Source organism: Tauraco erythrolophus, chromosome 7 (assembly GCF_009769465.1).
Source record: "Tauraco erythrolophus isolate bTauEry1 chromosome 7, bTauEry1.pri, whole genome shotgun sequence".
NCBI lineage: Eukaryota > Metazoa > Chordata > Aves > Musophagiformes > Musophagidae > Tauraco > Tauraco erythrolophus.
In genome coordinates this window covers 26,415,920-26,440,144 of record NC_141471.1, presented here as the reverse complement: position 1 = coordinate 26,440,144, position 24,225 = coordinate 26,415,920, and the positions used below count along the sequence as shown (strand labels likewise).

The window sequence follows — 24,225 nt, the reverse complement described above, 5'->3', positions numbered from 1 at the left end:
AAAGCACATTCAACGGTCCAAGAAGGATGACAAACAATGTTCACAAATGTATCGGACTAGAAACACACACGCACATATTTTTATTGTTTCCTGGAAGCATTCTTACGTGCTTGTTTTGTTCTCCGTAAAGCTAAAAGACAATGTGACCTCACTGATCTTTCAAAGAGATCTTAATTTTTTTTTCAGATGAATGAACAAATCAATTTCCTTTTAACAAAGAGGTAATTTAACTGGTCAGCACTCCTTCAAAGCAACGCACCATTTAAGGTCTAAACACAGAATCCGGGAGATCATTGCATGTCTAAAATGAGATGGATTCTCATAGCAAAATACATTTTCTACACAGTATTTCACAAGTGTTTTATGACATTTCTGAGAGACAACTTTAGGAACTATTTAACTATTTCTAGTCTAAGAAGTAAGCATCTTGCTTGACACAGCGCTAAGCTCCCAGAATCTCAAGAGTTGTCACTGCTAAGAATGAGCCATACAGGTAATCACAGTGAAAAGGACCATCACTTGCATCTTACTTATGCCAGAAAATTAGTAGAACTGCAATTGCTGCACTTCTGATAAAATATTTAATATACCCACTGGCAAAATCCTGACTCTGGCAGGAAAATGGCAGAATATATGTCGGATCTAATCTAACATTAATTTATGCAAACAGATAACTTAAAGAAATCTTTTAAATTTTTGCCAGAACACCTCTGTTGAAACATTGGGCTGTTTTTTCCCACTGCATACAAACTGTTTAATCATTTACATAAAGGCCGTGGATAACAAAATTTAATTATAGTATGTCACTTACAGTTTATATTTATGAAGATTATTCTTGACTCTAGTGTAATTACAATGAAACACAGCCTTGTTTCATGATAATGATTTTTGGCTTCAAGATAAATATCAAGCTGAAGAAAACAAAGAGAGAGAGAGAGTATAAAACTTATTTCAAAAATCAAAAATAAACTGAGTGTGACTCACAGAATCACAGAACGGTTTGGGCTGGAAGGGACCTTTAAAAGCCATCATGTCCAATCCTCAGGCAGGGACATCTTTCATTACATCTGGATGCTCAAAGCCCGGGCCAATCTGACCTTGAACACTTCCAACGGTGGGGCTTCCACAAGTTTTCTAGACAACCTGTTCCAGTGCCTCACCATTCTCACCATAAAAAATTCTTCCTTATGTCCAATCCCAATCTACCCTTTTTTAGTTTAAAACCATTGCCCCCTGTCTCATCACTACAGCCCCTGGTAAAAAGACTCTTTCTTACAAAGGCCCTTTTAAATATTGAAATGCCACAAGAAGGTCTCCCCAGAGCTTTCCACAGGTTGAACAACTCCAACTCTCTCACCTTTTCTTCATAGGAGAGGTATTCCAGCCCTCTGACTGTTTTTGTCGCCCTCCTCTGGACCTGCTCTAACAGCTCCACGTCCTTCTTGTACTAGGGACCTCTGAGCTGGACACAGTGCTCCCAGTGGGGTCTCACAAGAGGAGAGCAGAGCAGAGGGGCAGAATCACCTCCCTCGACCTGCTGGCCACGAAGTTCTCCGCCACGAAGTTCTATTAGTTCTCCTATTAACATAATCAACATATCTAATGACTGACATGGACACTAATACAATATGAATGACTGCTATTCTTTGTAGAATACTATTACTGACCTTTCCTCTGTAAGGCAAGAGATAAAGAGAAATTCAAGTCACCAGGGTCTCTTATTTTGCAAAATCTGACCCATCCAGCATCAAAATTGCATGAAACAGAACAGAGTACCCAGGCTTAATGTTACAAAGATTTTCAAGAACCAGTCTAAAAAAAGTACTCTGTTTTACTCAAGGAATAAAATCTTTATGACTTTATTTGAGATCTTCAGCTATTTACTTAAAGATTCCGCCAGAAGTAACTACAGACATTGGGATAATAAAATGGCTAATGGTGCTTGACAGTTAGTGGGACTTTCTCCATGATCACATCCAGGGGTGATGCTGAAGCTAGACAGAGAAGACAGTAACAGCAGTTATGTCATTTCTTCTATGCTCTCACTATTCCTGCTGGCAACTAGATAAAGTAGTGGAAATGGAGCAGCAGGACTAACAAGCCTGACTGGATTGCCAGGAGCAAGAAAAATGCAGGAAACAAGGGAAAACAGTTTGCAGTAGTCAGTGGGTGGAAAATGAAAACAGAAAGGAGAAAAGACACTACAAAACCTTCTAGTGGGTGTTCATTTAAACTAAAGGACTTATTAATAAAGGGTCTAAACAAGTAGGTGAATTGTGGTTGTCCTGAACAAACATTCCTTATTCTGGCATTTTTTATTTATAGGAAATAACCAAGACTGTATAAGTCTCTTACAATGATATTTCTTTTGTTGAAACTTTCTCAAGTAGTATGTACCTGTGCTACTTGTCAATACAATGCTCCAGTCAGGACAATGAAGCTTCCTTCAGAAACAGCGAGCAAGGAAGGAACTCAAGCTGACAGAAATCCCTGCCGGAACCATCCCTTATGCAGTATTGTCACAAGGGTTTATGTTTATTTTCAGTAGTTGAGCCTGAGCATGACTCTCAGTCACTGCTTTGAACACAAGAGGTCAAATCAGTGTCATCTAACCGTGAACATGCACTGGCATATCTTTATTTGTTGCATGAGAGTACAGAGTAACTACACACACTTCAAATTTTTCTCTTAAATCATCCAAGCTCAAATAGAACATGCTCCTACACGTAACTATGCTCAGTTTTTCTGAAGCACGCTGTTGTTTTTACAACTTTGGAAATGACTTAAAGCCATCAAAACTGCAAAATCTCTAAACAGAATGTAATTGCCTCTTTCCGTTAAGATATCACATTTCTCGTGTCCAGAATACCGAAGTGTCGTCACTTACTCAGAGACATTCAGTTCCTTACAGCACGTTATTTTTCATTTCATTGCCAGAATATACATCCCTAAACCAGCGACACAGAAAAGTGAGCTTTTCCCTTTGAATTAGCAAACTAGTGTCTCTGAAGCATAAACAAAACTGACTACCCTTCCTGACATCCAAGCTTAAGAAAAAATGTATGTTACAATGTGCTTTAAAATCCGTATTTATATTAAAAATCTGAGTCATAAGTAAAGAAAGCTGATGTTCTATGATAGAAATAAAATAATTTTTAATTTCATTTTTTCTATGTTCTTTTCACAGCTAAGATTGCTAAGAGTTTGGGAGTATTGACTAGAGAGTTTTCTGTTCGCTCCTGCCTGGCATAAACTTCAGCTCCCGTGCCCAAAGAATATTAGTGAACACAAACTCACTTTTTTTTTTTTCTTTTAATTGTTCTTTTAAAAGTCCTTTTTCATGTGTCTGTTATGGTCTTTCTTAAACAGCAAAACTTTGATATAAACCCCATTCTTTATGTTCTAAACCACATCATTCAGGTCACCAGATTCTTAGATCTTGTGTCTGCTGGAACATTTCACTATGGCATCTACTGTTTCAATTTCTTATTACGCCTGAAAACAAAAAACTCTCTGTTCATGCAGAAACATGTCATAACAATAAAAGAGCATTTGTGCTCCCACAAATCCAACGGTATTTGTACTGATTAAGGCTAACCAGTTCCTAGTAGGTTTTCATTTTAAATTATTGCAATACTGTGGCAGAAAGCCAGGAATGAGATATTGATTTAGCACACAGGCTACATCAGACTGCACTTCACTAAGCAGCCTATATAATCAAATTATTCTTCCTTCACAAAAAGTCTTAAAAAATTTTCTGTGTCCCTAATGCAGTAATTTAACAGCAACTTCCATGAGTTTGGATTAAATAACATCAAGACACCTCTTTGGACATCATCCTACAGTTGTCCTAAAAGCTCGGAGAAGGCAGACAAGAAGGCTCTTCAAAGGTACCTAGGGCAAGATACAATCTCAGCCAAATTTGATGATCTGAAACTATCATACCAAAGAAATGTTTGACTTAGGTAATTGGCTACCTGATACAGCAAAAGATAAAGATGCAGAGCAACAGTTTCTGGATGAAAACTGCTGCTCCAGTTCATGAAAGAATCCATGACTTTTCACAGAAGAGAGCAAGGTTTTGGGAACTGAGAAATGAAGGATCCTTGATGATAGTTAGAGCTTCTATCTCTGTCCTTGCCAAGATCAAGATTTAAGTAATCAGTAAGGATCAGGATTGTGCTGAACTTCTGGCAGAATCTTGGATATCTTCTCCAGGGGAATTCTGTGGATGTAACACCAGAATGAGTTTAAAAGACATTGAAGACCTGCAGGAGTTGCATCCCTCAGTTTTATTTACCTTCTTCTGCATGCTACAGAGAAACTGTTTTCCTGGTTTGCAACCTCAGAAATTGATATAATCCACGATCTTTCCTGCTAGCAGCCATTCCTATATATTACAGAAAGAGCTGTAAAAAGCTTAATTAGACAATGTACAATCTGCTAAGGGAAGAAACTTCTTTAGTCCAACAACTAAGTGATAGACCTTGTCCTGAAATCAGAATTCTTCATCGTTCATATTTACTGATAAGTGTTTTTATTGCTTGCATCCACAGTGTCCAATACTATGAAAATTATAATAGGTTCTTGGAGCCAATGTGTTCTTGAGATAATGGGTTCGATTGATATTCAATTTGGAAACCTGAAAAATTACCTGGCTTCTATGGCAGACTAAGAAAATAAAAACTTTAATAAGCTTTTTGTAGCTACATTACTAAGCTAAAAAAAGATGAATTACAAAAACACTAGACAAGCCTTAAAAAAATATAAAAGTAAAACCCACAGAGTTTTTTTCAGTTCTGTAGATTTGGAAGGGTTATAGTACAAAATTAAAAATGACTGTAGGTCTGACAAAGACTGGTAAGAGTCTTTTGCTGTTTTGGAAGTTATTTCAGGCTGACTGGGGAAAAAAAAGTGTCGATCCTCAAAAACAAAGATGAACTTTGCTTAGGAATAAATATCCGACATTCTAAACGGAAGAAAAACTAGTTTATTCTTATCTTGAAAGAATCCTGTCCCTAACAGTAATTCTATTTCAAGACAGCTTAAAGCAAGCTGAAGATGATTTTCATTATATATACTCAAATGTTATTAATGACAACTAGATTACTCCTTCAATTCTAACAACCTCATTTACCACTTCTATTGTTTATATGTCAACGTTTTATTGATTAATACAATTTATTGTGTGCTTTCATGAAACAGCATTGTATCTGGCTTGCAGCAAAATTTCCATTGGTTTTACACTTCATAAATATGAAATCAAACAGATGATATATAACTTTTGTTCTTTTAAAAGTTTGCTGTTACCAATACATGCATTTTTCTTTCCCATTTTGTTTCCAAAGATCATAAACGTAGCTGCAATAACAGCCATATTAGATCAGATAGTTCTCATCTAATATCTTGTCCAAAGAGTTGTCAGCAGCATATACCAAGGAAAAGCACAAAAACTGGGTAAACGCAAACTAATATTTTTCCACAATACTCTCCCAGTCTTCGGCAATTTACCACTTGATAATTCTCGACCCAGATGTGCTGTTCTCATATTAGTAACCTGTACTACATTTTTCATTTGTTCAAAACTCCCTGAATCTATGGAAAATTCTAACAGCCACAGCATCCTGAAATTTCACAGCTTAACCGTTCATTGTGAAGCAACATCTGATTTTAACATGCAACTTGTTAAATTTCATTTTCACTGTCTACAATAACTGAGAGGTAGACAGTAAAACACTTTTTCTATTTACTCTCTCCATTTCACTTGTGATTTTAGAGATTCCTGCCGTATCACCTTTTACAGGTGATCACCCTTCTGTCGTAGCAATCTGTTTACAGGTTGCTCTTTTACAGACTGATTAATTCTTAAGGAATGGATTCTGTGCAACTTCTAGGACGCTTTCTGCTTTTTCTGATGTATTTCCAAGCCACTGAAACCTTTCCGACTTAGGAGACGAGGAGCCCTGCACAACATGCAAATTGCATGAATTTACATCGTGGTGGCATGGTCTCTACTCTTCCAACATTTGATTTACTTTTTTGGACTGGTACTCAGGACTAAGCTGATTTTCTTCAGAGTTTTCATGATAACCTCAACATCTTGTTCCTGAGTGGTAATAATTAAGAGGATAATTGTCTATATAAATTTAGGACCTTTCCTGCCACCTCCATGTGAATCTTTCACCTTTAGCTATACTGAGTTTCACGTGCTATTTACCATTCAGTCTCATAAAATTCTTTTGCAGTTGACACTGTGTTTGTGGTATTGTCTAGAGACTATCATCTTGCTACTTACCATCTTTTCTGGATCAGTTATCCTCACATTAAACAGAAGAGGCCCTAGCACTGGTCTGCCTGGAACTCTTACCAGTAACCTTCAACCACCGCAAAAACTGTCTCTCTATTCCTACACATATCCTATATTTTAACCAGTAACTTCTGAATGCAAAGGACCCTCCCTCTTACCCAAAGTTGTCTGGACTCTTTAAAGACTTCTAAGCAAGGGATCGTGTCAAATGTCCTTTGAAAATCCAAGCAGATTGTATCAAATGCATTTTTGCTGCTTCTTCAAATAATTTCAGTAAGTTTGTGAGATCAGACTTTCCCTTACAATACTTATGTTGACTGTTCCTTGGGAGATCACATTTATGCACGTGTCCACGGTTATTACATCATTTCTACTAATATTCCAGGAAGAGGCATCAGGCTTATGCATCTGCTGTTCCACAAGCCTGTCTTGGAATCTTTTAAATATTGCATCATGTTAACTCACCTCCAGCAATCCAATACCAAGTTAGTTCTTAAGAGGGAGGTTACACATGACAAAATGCAGAGGTTTTACACAGTTTTAATTATCAAAAAAGTGTACTAAAGAAAACTGTATTTGCACTGAGAAAAATAACCTGAAACAGTCTCCACAGCTTTTCCACAAGATTCAACACAGATTGACAGTTCTGAGATCAGACCTACAAAACTACACCCTGGCTCTCATCAACAAGAACGAACATCTCACTTTGGCAAATGATACTTGATAAAGGGATGGTGTCTATGCTAATCTCCTTTTACCTTGCTGGATTCAGTCAGAATACAGGGACTCTGTAAAGCACACCTACAATATTCTTGAGACCTATTTTTTACATTAAGATGGAAGAGGGATATTCTATCTTTTACAAATATTGAATTACTTTAGATTTCCATCAGCAGTCTTGTGTGGTTTTTCGCCTATTCTGCTAATGTTCATGGTATCACATAAGCAGACCTTGCTTCTCCTTACTCCTCTACTTCATAACAACAAGGAAAATGGAACTTGCAGAAAAATTGCCCCTCTCCCCGCAATTTCTGTGTTCCCATGCTCTCCTGTAGACAGTAAACCTTGTCAGCTCTTTATTACCCTTCTTCTCTACTTTACATTTGCTGGAGAAGAACAAGGAGACACTTCCACACAGAAAACACTTGAACGGCCAAAGCATATCAGAAAAAATTCACTGGAGTCTTCCCAACATGAAGGAGAAAATTCCTCTGAGCAGAAACGGATTTATGCATTAAACACTAATTATATAGCCTAATATACCAGTCAGGAAATAACTTTATTTTTTTATGCTTTAAACCAGAACACTGCAGTCTAAAAAAGGGACTCATTATAAAAAGATTTAGATTGTAATTTGACAGTTAAGCTGGATCTCCGTATAACCAGATCATCTGAGGTACCAGATTTAATCCTGATCAATATTGGTCATACAGTAATGCTTCCTCTCTGCCCCAGGAAAAGCCTTTGGCTTGCTATCCAGTACCCAAGATCATTTCATGCCTTGTCCACTTATTTGCCTTTGTGTACTGACCAAGTTTTTGCAGGATTTTTTCTTTTGATGGAAAGCTCCTGCCTTACTTCTTTTTACAGCCAGTTTCTGTGCCAGCAAGCATGTCTTCTGAAAAGCAACATTTACTAGATTTACGTACCCTTTGTTTATAATACTGCTTGCTCATGAGCCCATCTAGTATCAAAATCTAGAACGTGGAGCTAACACAAGCTGGGCTGGGTTCATAAGTGACTCTGTTCCTTCTACGTCCGCTCCATACAGTTCCCAGGGTCATAAGAAAAGAATGACTGACTGTGCTGCAAACATAGCTACCTCACCAATGGATCCAGTACTTCCAGTTAGGCAACGTAACTTTCAGGACCTCTGTGTCCCTTATTTGCAGCTACATTAGACAGAGAGGTCCTGCAGAACAGAAAGATCCAGGTCATCCTCCTGACTCAGGAGGTGTCAGTGACACTGCACAGGAGGCTCTTAGCCAGTGCTATTTTTGCATGCTGCACACAAAGTCACAGAGGACATCTGCACACGGGCTTTCCCCACCGTGGTGGTGCCACTGCGACTAGGACATGCGTTCCCTCCTGCTACCTACATAGCTAGGCATGCCTCCTCACGCAAGGGAAGACTTACTTTGATGTCTACCAAACCTGGCTGCAAAGCAATGACAGCAGAGACCCAGCCGAAGACAGCACACTGTCTCCATTCCAGGCCACCCGAGACCACAGAATCCAGCCTGCTTACGTAACAAAGCAGGCTCACCACAGCTGGTCAAGTCATCATGCCTCCTCTTTGGTTTCACAAGTCCATTCACCTTTGCCTACCATGACTGGTAGATATTCTTAAGCAGCCTGATCCATCACCAGGAAAAGGTCAATGGATAGGTGTTTGATGATAGGTCAAAAGGTCAAAGGTGATTGATGATAAGGTCAATTATCAATCCAGCATTTACTAGGTACTGATAGAACTTGTATTTGGCTGCCTGACAGTAATACAGAAATTTATTGGGGTAAGGTCCAAGGATACAGAGTTTGTTAGAAGAAGAATCCCACTGCTAGTCTCATTACAGACATCTGCAGGGGTAAAAGCAAGAAGTGGTAGACGAGACACAAGCTGGGAGAACCAGCTGTATTAGTTTCAGCAGCTCGCAGAGTTGTGATGCTCAGGAAGCCCTTGGTGACCACTTTATGAAAAACCTGCTCCAGTGCCAACGTAACACAGGAACTTATTTAAGAATAGTTCTTCCTGCTTGTAAAGTAAAAGGCACTACAAGAGAATCACCCCTGAAAAAAAAAAAAAACACAGTGCATTTCTTTTTCCCCCTACACTTCTTGTTTCTGTCCCTTCTCCCAGGTCCCGTTCCCTGTTATTGCTGCCCAGATCAGTGTTTGGCCTCTACCAGACTTCCCTGGAAGCTTCAGAAATTACAAAGTCATTTTTATAGCTATTATGAAGCATGCAGTTACCAAGCTGGAAGTCTGCCTCCATTATCTTTTTATGACGCTAATGTTGTTTGAGAAACTTAAGATTGTAGTCTGCAAAGTGGTTTTAATTGACAACAGAGCTTATCTTGCCCTTTCTGTTTCCGATCCAGCCCTCCTGTTCATCCATATTCTTGCACTTTTCCTTGGTTTGTACTGGTACGTGCGCTTATGACTGCACAGAGAAGGAGAATAGCTGTAACTCAGATCGCTTCTCTCTTTTGGGTTTTCTTCCTGGATGTTGATGGTCCAAACAGCCAGAACATGGCAGCAGTGATAGGGAGGCAGGATTATTCGTACCACTGCATACTGTAAAGAGTGGAAATACTTTCAAAACAGTGCTTGTTCAAACTGAAGTGCTGACAGAAGCAGAAACATCAGCTATGTGCAAACTGTGCAAAGTCCACGGTTGTCTGGGTGCTGGAGGCAAGGCAGGAGCACACAAGCACCACTGCATTAAAGTCAGAACAGTTTTCAGGAACTCTCTCTTGTAGTCCTGCATTATTTCATCAGCTACAGGTCTGAGAGCGGCAATGCATTCCAAAGAGGATGGTGGATGGAGCACGGACTGGAGGATGTAGCTGGATGGAGTGGAAGACTGTAGATACAGAGCAGGCATCAGAGCACCAGAGGCAGCACTGGCTGCTGTAGACTGCACGCAAGCTTCCAAGTACCCATGGTGAGCCACGTACAACGGAGTATCAAACTATATCAGGATGCAAACTCCCAATGAATAACTGATACAGCAGCTTCACTCTAGCCCTTTCCAGAAATGTCAGCAGAACTGGTAGTTGTGTCTGGGTCCAGTTTTACTCTCATTACGCAAACAATCAGATGATCGTGAATAGCAGCAGCAGATGCTATTCTAGTGCCTGATGCCAGGCAAGACAGACCTAGGTGAAAGATAACTAAAATCACTGTCCAGCAGACAGTGAAAGCACACAGTTGAGCTTGTATTTACTAGAGGGCAAAGATACCCAAGCTCTGCTAGTCAAAAAGCAGGAGTGGAGCAAGAAGGTACTGGTGAAAGGTGTTTGGTTTAGATGCAGGGGGCTCAGCAGGACTCTAGTGAGAACAAACTTTACTAACTTGGCACAAAGCTCTTTGAATAAACATAGTCTTGAAGGGGGAGGACAGGAAGATGTCTAATGTAGCCCCTATCCACTTGCACTTTGGGAAAAGGTGATGTTTTCATCAACAGGCAGTCATCCCTTCCTTTCCTCCTATAGCACATATCCTGTTGCATCAGATTTTATAATAGACTTAAAACTTGCTGGGGAACAATCCATGTACTAGATTTTCAATTGTTGGTGGATACGTAGAAACAATACGTAGAATCAATAGGGTCAAGGTATTCATTAGAGGATTTAAGTCTTATGGTCTTCCAAAAATTTCAACAGGCATAAATAGCTTTAAAAATCTACTCTGGTGTCACCCTATGTATCTGTGTAACATCCTGCGTAGCAAAAAGCATGTTCTAATTGCATCAAACTGCTCTCTAGAAGATTCAGAAGGGGTAAAAGAGCAATAGACAGAAGGTGAGAGAAAAAGAACTCTAAGTAAAAGTAAGAAGCATCTTTGAAGCAAGCACCTAACAGCTCATAAAACAGCCACGGGTAACAATATAAAATAACAAAGAAAATATCTCCATAAAGAGATGAAATAAATATAAAAGACTCTTTTCAATTGGCAGTTTGTATGAAAACATGTCGTATTGCAGCAGAAGGGCATGAGGCTGGAATGTTCCAGGAATCAGGGATGCTGGAACCACCCACTCTAAAAGGCACATCCACCTATGCAACAGCTTGCTCATTTTCAGGCTGTAATCAAGCTCCTGTGTAACATAGAAGTCTTATTTCCTTAATCAATTAGAACTGCAAACTGTATTTAAAAACAAAACCAAAACAATAAACCCTGCATTTTACAGCCTTATGTCCCACTGAATCCATTTTGAAAACAGAATACTGCTCTCAGGTCTTCAATTATGTGGACAAATTTTGAAATCACTTCCATTTTTAAGAATGCAACACACTGAAATACGAAGAGAAACTATTCTTTATCAGAAACATCCTCAATTGTAGGGAATCAGGGCCACAACGCACAATTACTGCATCACAGTTCTTGGGTGCCCTTGGTTACAGCTGTTTGGATACAGCAGCTGGGTGGGCAATCTGGAAAGGACAACAGGAATCATCAAACCTGAAAGAGTAAGCAGACCCAGAGAGTACTTGGGAAAATAAAGGATAAAATAGCTAAAGCAAGGCATGATTAGGGCGGACTATCTAGCTGTAGGAATGTGAAAGGATTTATTTTCACAGTAAGCCATGGGTAGACTGGTTTGGGAAGATTTTTTTGTTCAAAGTTCATACTGAGGTTGTAAGTTTCAAAAGAAATTTTTTTTAATAACTCCATTTCGCAGTAACTAACTCTGCTTTGATCTGCATATCATCATTACTTTGAAGGAGCTAAAATATCCTGACGACACCCAAAAAATGCTGTCTGGTTTTGCCAGAAATTGTATAATTCATAGGGAAGTTATTCCCAGGAAACACATGATTTTGGGGATTATGATTTCTTCCCTCGCACTCATGAATAGATGCTAAAATTGAGAACCTTTGTCAACTTGCGAAATAATGAAGGACAGAGTTATTAGTAACTCCTTACGGCTACTCTGATACCACAACCTACAAAACTGACGTTAATTCAGTATCCTTTTAAGGCTCGTGACTAATTTAGGAGAAACTTGACTCATTCTCTTCTTAGAAAACCATAAGAATAAATAAACCAGAAAGGGGGGTGAGGGGTGGAATTAACCAATCACCTTCCTAACGATTGATTTTAAAACTCTGGTTCATCATACTGATTCCTCACTTACATATATAATAGGAATACATACAGGGAAAAAAATCAACAGGATTTCTGAATTGAGCTCAGTGAGACTGAACTTAAAAGGTATTTCTATGAAATAAAGACCAAATCAATAGGCACTTTACATTGCCTTTACAGTAAAATTATATGACTATTTCATTCAAGTTTGCTTATTTTACATTGTAGTAACATCCAGTCTAACAAAGAGACCAAAATCTCAAAATTATCTCTTTTAAGTTAAACATTACAACAAAGTATTTTATACCAGAACATGCTGCCTGTCTAACTCCTATTCCAGACAAATGAATTTAACTTTCTATTCCTTTATTAAGTAAATAAGTATAAACTTCAGGTAGCTTGCTTATGAGAAAGTCTGGATTTATGAATTTAAAAAAAAAAAAAAAAACAAAAAAACACGAAAACAAAAACCCCACGAAAAAAACAAGCCTCAACAAACAAATAGAGTAAGCCTGTATTCCAATCACAGTTATACATTTATTTGATTGCCTGAAAGGATGCACAAGTAATCAGGCTACTTCTGCACAGCAGGAAAATTTTTTAAAGTCATATTACAGAAAAAAAACAACCCAACATTATTTAAAAATACAGAAATCTGGAAAAATATACTTCATTCAGGATCATTCTATTGCATTACAGACACATGCAATATTCAAAGCACTAAACTAATCACTTCGAATCTTTGACTATGCAGAAGTCAGGTTAAAAAACAAGGTTTGAGTCATACAGTAGAATTTACATAAGATGATAATATTGTTCTCTTTAACAAAGGTCCATAGCCCTCTGGGCCACACACTTCAGTTGGGCCAGGACCAGTCGTATGCAGAGGAGGAAGAAAATGGTTGGTTGTACAATCATATCATCTTATACGGAGTGAGGACCGACTTACACTGGAAGGAACCTCTGGAGGTCAACTGCTTCAATCCTCTACCCAGGGCAATCTTCAAAGCCTCCAAGGTTGCTCAAGGCCTTTCCCAATTAAGTTCAGAGTATCTCCAAGGACAGAGATCCCACAGCCTCTCTGAGCAACTTGTCCCAGCATTTGACCACCCTCGTGGTGTAAATCTTCCCCAATGCCTGACTGAAATATCCCTTGCTGGAATTCTTTCTGTTGCCTCTAGCCCTGTCACCCAGCTCCTCCAAGAAGAGTCTGGTCCTGTCTTCTCTGTACCCTTCCATCAATTGAAAACAAGACCCACTCCCTAGTCTTCCCTGAACACTGAGGACACTCAGCTGTTTCAGCTTCTTTTTACATTGTGTGCTCCTGTCCCCTAGTTATCTCGGCAGTCTTCCTCTAGACCTCCTCCAGTATGTTAGCATCTCTCTTATACTGGGGAGCGCAAAACTAGACGTTGTTTCAGACGCAGTCACACAGGTGCTAAGCAGACAGAAATATTCACTTCTCTCAGCTACTGGCTTCATTCTCGCTAAGTAAAGGCACATTGCAGACTTACATTGAACTTGGCGTCCACCAGGAAAGTGATGTCATTTGCTACAATGACGCTTTCTAGCCACCCATTCCCAGCCTGTACTACTATGTAGGGTTATTCAGTTTCAATTTTCAGACTCTTCCTTTAACATCACAAGGCTCTCCTCAGCCCATTTCTCCAGTCTGTTGAGGTCCCCAAGAGGAGCCCTGCCCTTCAGCACACAAAACTTGGTGTCATCCTTGCTTGCTGATGGTGCGTTCCATCGCCTCATCCAGGTAGTTAATGAAGATTATAAATGCAAAACTGCACTATTTAATGTTACTGAATACTAATTATCATGTCCTGAAAAGGATAGATGATTTCCAAGTAGTTTAATTCTAACTAATTAACAGGCTGGTAAACGGGACACTACGAAGAACTTATATTTCAACACAGGAGCCATTGAATAAAGCCTCTTCAGTAATTTATTTTTTTTTAATGGGCAGTTTGTGCTTGGTGACTCATTGAAATATTTCCAATGAAGGATTTCTCTCCAACACATCCTTCTAAATTTGGAGAACTAAAGTATCTGTATCTCCCAAGAAGCCAGGGAAAAGGGCCTAAATTAAGAGCCATTATGCATTGGTACTGCAGTAGGCTACTGAGCTGTTAGCAATGCCTCAGTGTACTTCCACATACAAGCTTTCAGAGAACACCGAGTAGCTGCAGTTCTTTCACGAAGAACAAATGCTTTGTCTTGGAATTTTATATAACTCGCAGTGCTGCATAGGCCTGGATTATTTGGTATTACAATTTCGAGGTGGAGCTATTTCTACAGAATAAATGTGTGTCAGATCATTGCTGAAGAACCACGTTCTGCTACAATTGTCTGCTACAAAGCTGTGTTTCAAGACCTGAGCTTTAAAATATCAAAATCCTCACCTTATGGGTGCAGAGATAACTTCAACTATTTAGCAAACGTGAATGAAACTGCATCAGGCAATAAGTTCTTTAAAATATTAAAACGTCTAACCTGCATTATTAGCACAGCTGAAACTCTGGTCTTCATAGTTTAGTAGCTAAACACTTCCACAGTTTCTTCAAAATACTGATGAAATTCGCCATTTTGACAGACTAACAAGAAATTTTCTGGGCTCTACTCTGTCAGGATGGGTCTATATGTCTATCTGTAGTCTTCCAACATAACAGAGAGTTAACTCGAGATTAATACATTTGCTTGTCCCCCAGCTGCTTAGACATCTAAAACACAGCAGAGCCACCTGGACTGAAAAAAAATCCTACAAAAGTAATAATTCCGCAAGTAATTTCCACAGGCAAAGTAATAAGAAAAAGAACATTTCAGAGGAAAATTCTATTGCAACAGCATCTACAGGTTGCTACTGCTGAAAATTAGTTGTGATGTGCATCTAGCCCTGCATATATTATGTTTTATTTTTATATTTTACACACATAGTAGTAATAAAAATACAAAGGAAAATACACAACTGCATACCATAGCAGTACTGTAACAATCAAATCTTTAGTACAGAGTTCATTAGGAAATTACGATAGCCCTAAAATTCCTATTCTTAAGACTATGATAAATTTTAATAGAATTTTAATATGGTAGTGCAAAAACTTAGACAAGTATATATCATGATTTTTTTCTTTTAATTTTCAGCTATTTCTCCAAAGGCTGGTTCATAACAGGAAATAATTCAGTTATCATCATTATCAGTGCTTCATCTGTGCATTCTAAAAAAAATTCACTCTTCCTCTCTAATACAGTAAGATTTCGAGTTTCTGCACAACAGCTTTGATAGAAATATACCATTTTTAACTTCACTTTCAAAATTCCTACTAGAAACCCATTTGAAATAAAAGGGGAGGGGAGGAACTGCTATCTCAGTTAACATCTGTGAAAGCTCCTTGAAGAGGGGATGTAAAGTGGACTGTAAACACAGCTCAAACTAATAAATATAACAAATACAATTTTCTCCACTAAGTTATTTCATTTAAAGTAATTTCCTATCAGGACCAAAACCAGTTGCATGCGAACAGGACATGATGTTCCTATGGTCACTTAAAGTACCCGCTACAAGAACGAGCAGGGCCTGTTTTTAAAGCAGAATTATATTTATGAACTAGAAAAATCTAATTCTTTTCTATGCTAAATTCCAATAAGAGTAATCATTAGGTGAACTACTTGGGGCAGAGAATCAGTTTCAACTTATTTCTACATTTAACTGCAATTGAATACATAGTATATAAAACGCACAAGAAATATGCCATTAGTGTATACATAACTAGCATTATATTTGGTAAATTTAAGTGTATTTTCCCAGAAATAGCTTTGAAATCTCCAAAGCTATATCTTTCCTCAAGTCATCTTCCATTAAAAAAAAAAAGGGAGGGTAAGGGAGGAGAAAGATCACCAACACTATAGCACATTTTTCAAAAGTCAGTATTTTAACTGTTTAAGAAAATTACCACAGAATTAAACTGTGTAAGAATTTTCAGTTAGCCACAATCATCCTTTTACCACTTGCCAAATAAGTTATCTCACAGGTAACCCCTAGCTGACATCATCTATCACAGTCTACGTCAAACCAAACCAGAACAAAATTGTTTTCCTTCAATTATAACCTTTGATTCTACGTGAATTACAGCTAAATCTTAATTGAGGTTGGTATTCACATAAAAGCTTGCCCAGTTGACCCAATTTTCCCTTAGTTTATCTTGCTTCTTGCTAGTGCTTTGCTTCACAGCCTATGCAAGACTACGTGTATCTTTTTATGTTTTCATCTGCCAAGAACTGTTTAGAATTTCTACTCTTACAGAAGGGCCAAATCATTGACGGTGGTCAAAAAAACACCCCACGCCACAGCGTGCCTAAAAACGTGTCACTCATCAATTAACTTCATGAGACAGAGGCATCAGGTAAGTATAACACAGCATACCAGCCACTATCACAGCAGATAATGCTGAAGACAATCCTGACTCCTTCAAAATGTTCTGCAAGAGCAGACCAAAGGCCATTCATGTTGTCAACAGAAGAAACAAACCTTTGCTTCAAGAGGTACAAGACAACAATGAAACACAAAACAATAACCAGAAAAAGAAGGAGGAAAGGATACAAAGAAGAAAACCAAGAAACATAAAAACAAATATTCAGAAGCTAGAACACTATATAAATAAATATAGGGGAAATACCAACACAACACTAAGATAGAACTGCTACTACAAGATATGGCAGAAACATTGATTAGAAGAGAAATAAACACAAACCTCAACAGTAGCAGCCGTCATGGTTCAAGGATATAAACCAATCTCTTATCGATAAGTTATACTTCTGTTAACTTGCATAAATGGAAAAGGCTTTAAATGCATCCCATTTAAAGATACTACATGAAGAAGACAAAAATCTGCCTCCATGAAATGTATTTTAGCACCTTAAGTTAATCTAGAATTTGAAAACAAGCAATGGACCTCTTCTTTAATAAGCATTTGTTATCTTCCTATCTCCAATCATGACTCCTGACACCCTTCTCCACTTAAATATAAGAATTTACTCCTCATTACCAAAAACCAGCTCAGAATTACAAACCTTTCTTAAAAGTTATATGTAGGAGGTACATAAGTGGTGATTTACTTTTTTGCTTAATAGAGATAATAACCTACAACCAATCGGTCTCTTTGATAGCAAACCAATTCTCTTTAGGTTCTTTTGGTTTTCAAAGCCTATTGTCCAGCTACTAGAAGACAAGATTCTTAAACTGACTTGTCTTGTATACAGGCTTGCAAATGGTCCAGAAATTGATCATTCCTGATCTTTACCTCTACACTGTACTTTGTTTCAGAATGCTAAAGTAATAAAGCGAGAGAGGGTTATGCCTCTGTACTTGACTGTCAACTGTAGATATAAACAGAATATTTCAGATCATTTCAGCAAACTTAAGGATTCACCCAAAATACTACAGTGACTTGGAAACACCTAGACTGTACTTCTGACCACGGCCTTTATTATAAAGCAAGAACTAAGTGGTTCACAGCAGTTTAAAAATGCTCCTTTAAAATGAATATACACCATTTGGCTACCACATCAGAGCCAAATGAACTTGGTGACTATTGGAACTTGGTGACTGCAGTATTTCCAGGTCTTTTTGGTTTATTTACTCCTACGCTTCTGTGCTGCTATTTTCACAATAAAAGTACGTGTCGAAATTGAACACCCATTTTTTTTGTTGTTCTTATTTTTGTTGGATAGAAAAGGAAAATCTAAATGCAGCAAAGAGATACAGAGAAGTAGCAGCCAATAACGAAGTTTCTACTTCCCGGAATGCTATATAGTGCAGCAGACCACACCACAGAAGTTCTTCAGGTACGTCAAAATGGTAATCACAAGCCACTGGGGATTTTCCCTGCTTAAGGGAGTTCCCCAAGAGATTTAATACAATTTTCTCCAACAGAGAAGCCTGCACATAAGAGCCATTTTATACATCATTAATAATACACTGCCTCAGTTGTCATGATGTAATATTTAAACTACACTAACTTATTGTCAAAGAATAACATTACTATACTGCAGGCTGTGTGCAAACATTGATTCCTAGGTGCAAGTTTACACACCTACATAAAACTGACTTTTAGAGAACTCATTTTGGTCCCTCGTCTTCCTTGTCAGTAGAGGACTAAACAAGAAAAGTTACAAGAGGAACTCTACAGACAATGCTGTTGTGCTGCTGCTCCATAAAGCTACCCCAGCCAGGAAGGATCCCAGGCATTCAGCACAGAGGCCCTTTATTTCCCTGCAGTAATTCATTTACAACCTGTTACTGTATTTTAACTGCAATTATCCTTCGACAGTCAGAATTCAGAATTTAAGTGCTTCGAAAACACAAATCAAAGCAAAATCACTAAATGAAAACGTCTCTAAAGCAACTCCAACAAAACCTCTTGAAGAAAATTCAAGGATACTAACAGTACCACAGATTAGCTTTAGGTCAAAAGAAGTGTTTATCTTACCTAAAAATATGGCAATTCCCTTGTTTGGGAAAAAACAGAGTTAAGGATACACATAAACACAAATTTGAAATGCTAATCTGTATGATACATGTTTGTAACTTCTGAAAATTACTTTCAATTGCTAAAAACAAGAGTATAAAGGGTCAGAGAAATAACAAGGACTCCCTCAGACCACCTCTGCACACCAATAAGAGCAAACCCTGGCTGATTTTACACAGACATTTATTTTATTTCTTCTTCTTTTCATAGTACCATTTAAGGTATATGAGACTGAAAAAACAAAGAAGCAGAAATTAAGGACTGTACTGTTAAAGCATGGAGGATAAATGGAATTCAGAAAGCATTACAAAGCTACTGACTAGTATCTACTTTTCTCCAAAGTGATTTTGGACTAATAAACTGAAGAAATTCCCCTATTGCTCCACTTATTTGTGTAGCGTTCCACTTTAAGTACTTTTTGAGATGAGACAGATAAATAGATGCACATATACATATAAAAACATAAAGACAGTATGGAATGCAAAACATACTGTTTCACTGATACTAGAGAAGACAATCTAATACTCCACAGAAAAAAAAAATCCAGTAGCACAGAATGATTTGAGTTGGAAGGGACCTTTAAAGATCATCATGTCCCTTCTACCATGGACCCACCTACCATGGGCAGAGAAATCTTGCACTAGAGCAGGTTGCTCAAATTCCCATCGAAGCTGACCTTGAACACTTCTAATGGTGGGGCATCCACAGCTTCTCTGGGCAACCTGTTCCAGTGTATCGCCACTCTCATTGTAAAACATGTCTTCCTCATGTGCAATCCCAATCTGCTCTCTTATAGCTTAAAACCATTGTGCCTTGTCCTGTCCCTACAGGCCTTGGTAAGAAGTCTCTCTCTTTCTTAGAAGCCCCCTTTAAGTACTAAAAGGCTGCTATAAGCTCTCCCCAGAGCCTTCTCTTCTCCAAGCTGAACAACCTCAACTCTCTCAACCTTTCTGCATAGAAGGGTGCTCCAGCCCTTTGACCATTTTCATGGCCCTCCTCTGGACTGGCTCTAACCAACCCATGTCTCTCCTGTACGAGGGATCCCAGAGCTGAACGCGGTACTGCAGGTGGGGTCTCAGGAGAGCAGACTAGAGGGGCAGAATCACCTCCCTCAACCTGCTGGCCACGCTTCTTTGGATGCAGCCCAGGGTACAGCTGGCTTTCTGGGCTGCAAGCGCACATTGATGGCTCATGTCCAGCTTTTCATCCAGCAGTACCCCCAAGTCTTTCTCCACAGGGCTGCTCTCAATCCCTTCACCCTCCTGACTGTATTGATACTAAATATAGGCAGACTTCTCCATTGTGAACTTTTAATGTAATCTCATCTTGTACGAAATATCCTTTTCTCCTGAAATGTACATATACATGTGATTTCAAAAACGCTCCATGGAAAAGCATGCGGCAAGTATTCTAGGAGGGGGGAAGGAAAGCAGTAAGAGTCTTTGATGATGATGATGCAGTTGAAAATGCATCTTTCCCTGACCTTTCGAACATTTCAGAATTTCTACAGGGCTGCTCCTCAAGCAAAACAGATCTCTCTTTAGTATGTATCATTATCAATTATGCAAATACAGTAATGTGATTAGAAACGTAACTGGTATTTGTAACCTCCAGCTTCCCAATATTCTTTCTTACTGGCATGAGTCACCTTAGCAAAGGCAACCAAATTTCAACGGTGTCAATATCAGAGAGCAACTTTAAATTTTCAGATTCCAAGGTGAAATTAATTAACTAGTCAAGTAACAGTAACTATATGACATCTAAACAGCAAAGCTAAAACAAAATCAAAACAAAACCACACAAAATGAAACAAAACAATCCCTTAAAAAACAAACCCCCCAAAACCCCCACCACAAACCCTGCTAGTCAAAGCAGTCAAAAAACCACAAACAAAGCCCCATTACTGAAGGAAAAAGCAATTCAGTGCTAATCAATCATAGTAGAGGTGTCACGGACCAATCGGTGAGAAACTGCTCAGGACAGATTAAATCAGCCATAGTGTTAACAAGGTCTTACACAGCGAACAAAGACATAATAACATTTTCTAAACCGATTTTTTTAAAAGTAGTTCCCTCAAACAAAGGCTGACAGCTGTAGAAGGCATTTCCTTTTAAATTTACAAGTTTAGTTTCCTTTAATTTTCCGGAGTGTGTATGCCTGACACAAACATATAACAGCAGATACATGTTAACTTACATACTATATACAAGTATGTATAGGAAACTTCATGTTCTTTCAATAAGTCTAATCATGCACTTACATATGTACATACCTAGTCCTATCTAGACGCGTATGGCACACGGAAAAATTAGAGGGACTGTGCAAAACTCACTTGGTTAATCTTTGTCTTTTGGCTACTGATACTATTATTATTATAATAGTGCCACTGTTGTTCTTTTTTTTCTTTCGTTTGTTTTAAATTAATTCTCATTCATAATATTCTGCTGATGCATATATATGTATCTATGAAGACAGAGCACCACCAACATTGCTTAGCTTTTTAGCAGATTTCTGGCAATAGTTTCATTCAGGAATAATATATTGCACTATTAAAATATCTTATTTTGTTTAAGAACTAAACTACGATTTGTTAAAGAAAAAATTGCTTGACTACAGGACCAAAGAAAGTCTTGGAATTAAAGTTTCCAGAAGCCTCTTCTGTAATTTGGTCTCTTACTTGTAAGGACTGCCATTACTCTTTCCACATTCGGAAAAAAAAAAAATAGTTGCTATAAATTCTACCACTTCACTTCTGTGTGGACACCTCCACTAAACAAGGAACATGTTGTTAGAAGTTAAAAAACGCTGTTGCTTTTCATATGACTAACGTCTTTTTTGTTTTCCCAAGGAAGAAGAGTATTTTTCCTCTGTACCCAAGAAAGACTAAAGAGAAATTAATCCACCACATGTCACATTGAAAAACCAAGAGATGAAAGTAAGGATAAAACACTCATACACTTAAGGAAGACAGAGTCTCTTCTCATTGCTAACCTCTACAGCTCATAATCCTCTCAAAAGTGGTCTCTCTCTCTAGGGAATGTACTGGTGTTATGCCTACAACCAGAAACTCCATTTCTGGAACTGGTCAGCACAAAAACGCACTCAAATAAAAAAGCGCAATTGACGATGTTGAGTAACGATGGAGGGTCCACACAAACAATTTAAGCTGTGGTATTAGTGCCTTACTCTGCAGAGCGTGTTTTTGTGACTCCACATTTCCTGTGCATACTATTTGAACTGTAAAAAAAAAGAGAGACTGAGCAGTCATGAAATATCAACGTTCTTCTCAATTTTTAAAAGCTGCCCGATTTCCAGTATGTGTTTAGACATGCTTGCGAGAGCGAGACTGCTACTTAGATAAAATTGTTACCGTATAAAGACTCACGTTGTTCTCTGGGCGGGGGGGAACACCACGAAATCGTGAGCGTTCAATTTCATTGAGGAAAGACTGCTTAGGACGGCGTTACCCAGCCTGGCAGCCCGCCTCCGCTGCCACAGCTCGCCCGGCAGCGCACGCTCCCGCTCCGGCCACACGCTTTTCCCCGGCTGCCTTGAAGGCAGGATTTCCAGGCTACGAACGAGGCGGGCACATGCTCCGCAGCGGGAGCTGGCCGAAGCCAGGCCATCGGGCAGCTCCAAACTTTCCGACGGCCCCGGCCGAGGGAGCCCCACCGCTCCGGGGCTGCGGCCGCCAAGCCCCCCCGACCCGGCCGGTTTCGGGCCGACACCCCCCGCCCTCCGCCACCGCGGGGCGCGGCGCCCGACGAAAGCCCGGGCCGGAGGCGGCCTCTCTCCGCCCATGAACAACCCATCCCGGCGGCCGGCCGCCTTCCGCCATTCGGCTTCCCCACAGCCCCCCGCCCGCCGGGGCCCATCCCCGCACGGGCAGCGCCGCCGCGCCCGGGGACTGCCAGCCTCGGTAGCCTGCGGCTTGATTACACCCGCACGCCGGCCCGGCCCGACCCTCTGCTCTCACCTCCTCCGCTCCGCTGCCTTCTCCCGCCGACGGAGCCGAGGCACCCCTGGACCTGCCGCCCGTCCCGGCCTGCCCCACCCGTGATGCGACGAGCTGCCGACGCCCAGATGTGCAAAGTCTCCCGGCTGCGCCCGCGGCCAGACTCGCTACGCCTCGCCCTCCCGCAGACCCCGCCCGAGTCTCCCCAGGCGGCGCCAGGATCGCTGCCAGCGCCGCGGGACACTCACCGGCTCCTCACAGGGGCTCTCCCCGGCCCTTCCCGGCGCCTCCGCGCCCGCCACCCAGCGCCTCCATTTATGCTCTGCGGCCGCTCCTTCCTCCCGCTCCTCCACTCCGGATACGGCACCCTCTGGAGTGCTCGCTCCGCCGGGGCTCCGGCCCGTGGGCAGCCGGGGGAGTCACTCGGCGGCTGAAGCGGCGGGGAGCGCCCGCCCGGCGGCGAGGCTCCCTCTGCGCGGGCAGGGCGTTGCGCCTGCCGCCGTCTCGCTACCCCTTTGTTTGGCGGGCGGCTCCTGGCGGCGCTGACAGCTGCCGGCGGCGCTCCCCGCGCCCGGGCGGCCGCTTCGCCTCAGCACCTCGCTGCCTGCTAACAGCCCGGGCTCTTGCACTCCTTCTCCGCCCGCGGTCAACAACCGGCGGCGGCAGCAGCAGCAGCGGCGGCAGAAGTTCAGGCCGCCGACCCGGAAACTCATCGGCAGCCGAGGCCCGCGGGCCTCCGACGGGAAGCGGATCCGCCGAGCCGGGGGAGGGAGCGGGGCGGGGACAGGGCGGAGCGGGACGCGTCTCGGGCGCGGGGCCTGGGCGCCGGGCGCGGCGAGAGGATGCGGCGGGGGAGGCGGCCGCCGGCACCACCAAGGAAGGCAAGGGAGGGAGGGAACGGGCCGGGATGCTGCCCCTCACCCCGGTGGGGCGGCCCCGAGGACGTGGGAGCCGTTCCCGCTCCGTGGGGCCACGGCGTGAGACCCCCTTCGGGGGCCCGGTGCTCGGCCGGCTCCTGGGCGCGACCGGGAAAGTTCGGGGGGCGTTTCCCGGCCGTGAGGCGCGGTGCGGTGGGGTGGCCGCAGCCGGGGCGGGAGGTGCCGGCGACGCGGGACCGCTTCCCTCCCGCCGTGCTCCTGTGGCGGCGGCCGTCTTCCTTCGTGGCGGCGGTCTCGCGTTGCTGAGGCGAGGCAGCTCTGCATGGGAGGCCGGGGCCGCCGCCGCGGCTTCTTGTGCGGAGCCTGCGCTCGGCGGGGCGGCGCGGCCTCTCCGGCGCGGGTGGCATGGCCGTGTGTCCCCGCGGGGGGCCGGGGCCGCCCTCTGCCTCCTCCCGGCGGGTCCCGGGTTGCCGAGGTGCCGTCGGGCGGTGCAGAGGGAGGCGGGGAGGGCCGGCGGCGCTGGGAGGAGCCTGCATCTCTTGAGACATTAACATGGCACTGGTACCTGGATTTGGTTAGGGTCAGTTCGTTAATTTCACATCCTCGCAGCCTCACCCTTCTTCATCCTCTGGTTTTGTTTTCTGGAGTCATATCGCAGCTGTCGGGTGTGTCTTGTTTCCCAGACATCCTCGCCCCACTCTGGATTTAGCGCAGAGCACTGGCAGAGGGAGTTCACCCCCG

The 24,225-nt window shown here is 41.5% G+C and overlaps 1 protein-coding gene across 3 annotated transcripts in view; it reads right to left on the bottom strand.

Annotated features, from left to right (window-relative positions):
• Positions 1–22,890, bottom strand: part of ANKIB1 (ankyrin repeat and IBR domain containing 1) — a 102,172-nt gene extending 79,282 nt beyond the window's left edge. For all 3 annotated transcript variants that reach the window (XM_086614304.1, XM_086614306.1, XM_086614305.1), the window contains exon 1: positions 22,855–22,890. The gene's annotated coding sequence lies outside the window, so the exon portion shown is untranslated. The remainder of the gene's footprint in view (positions 1–22,854) is intronic.
• Between the last annotated feature and the right edge of the window lie 1,335 nt (positions 22,891–24,225).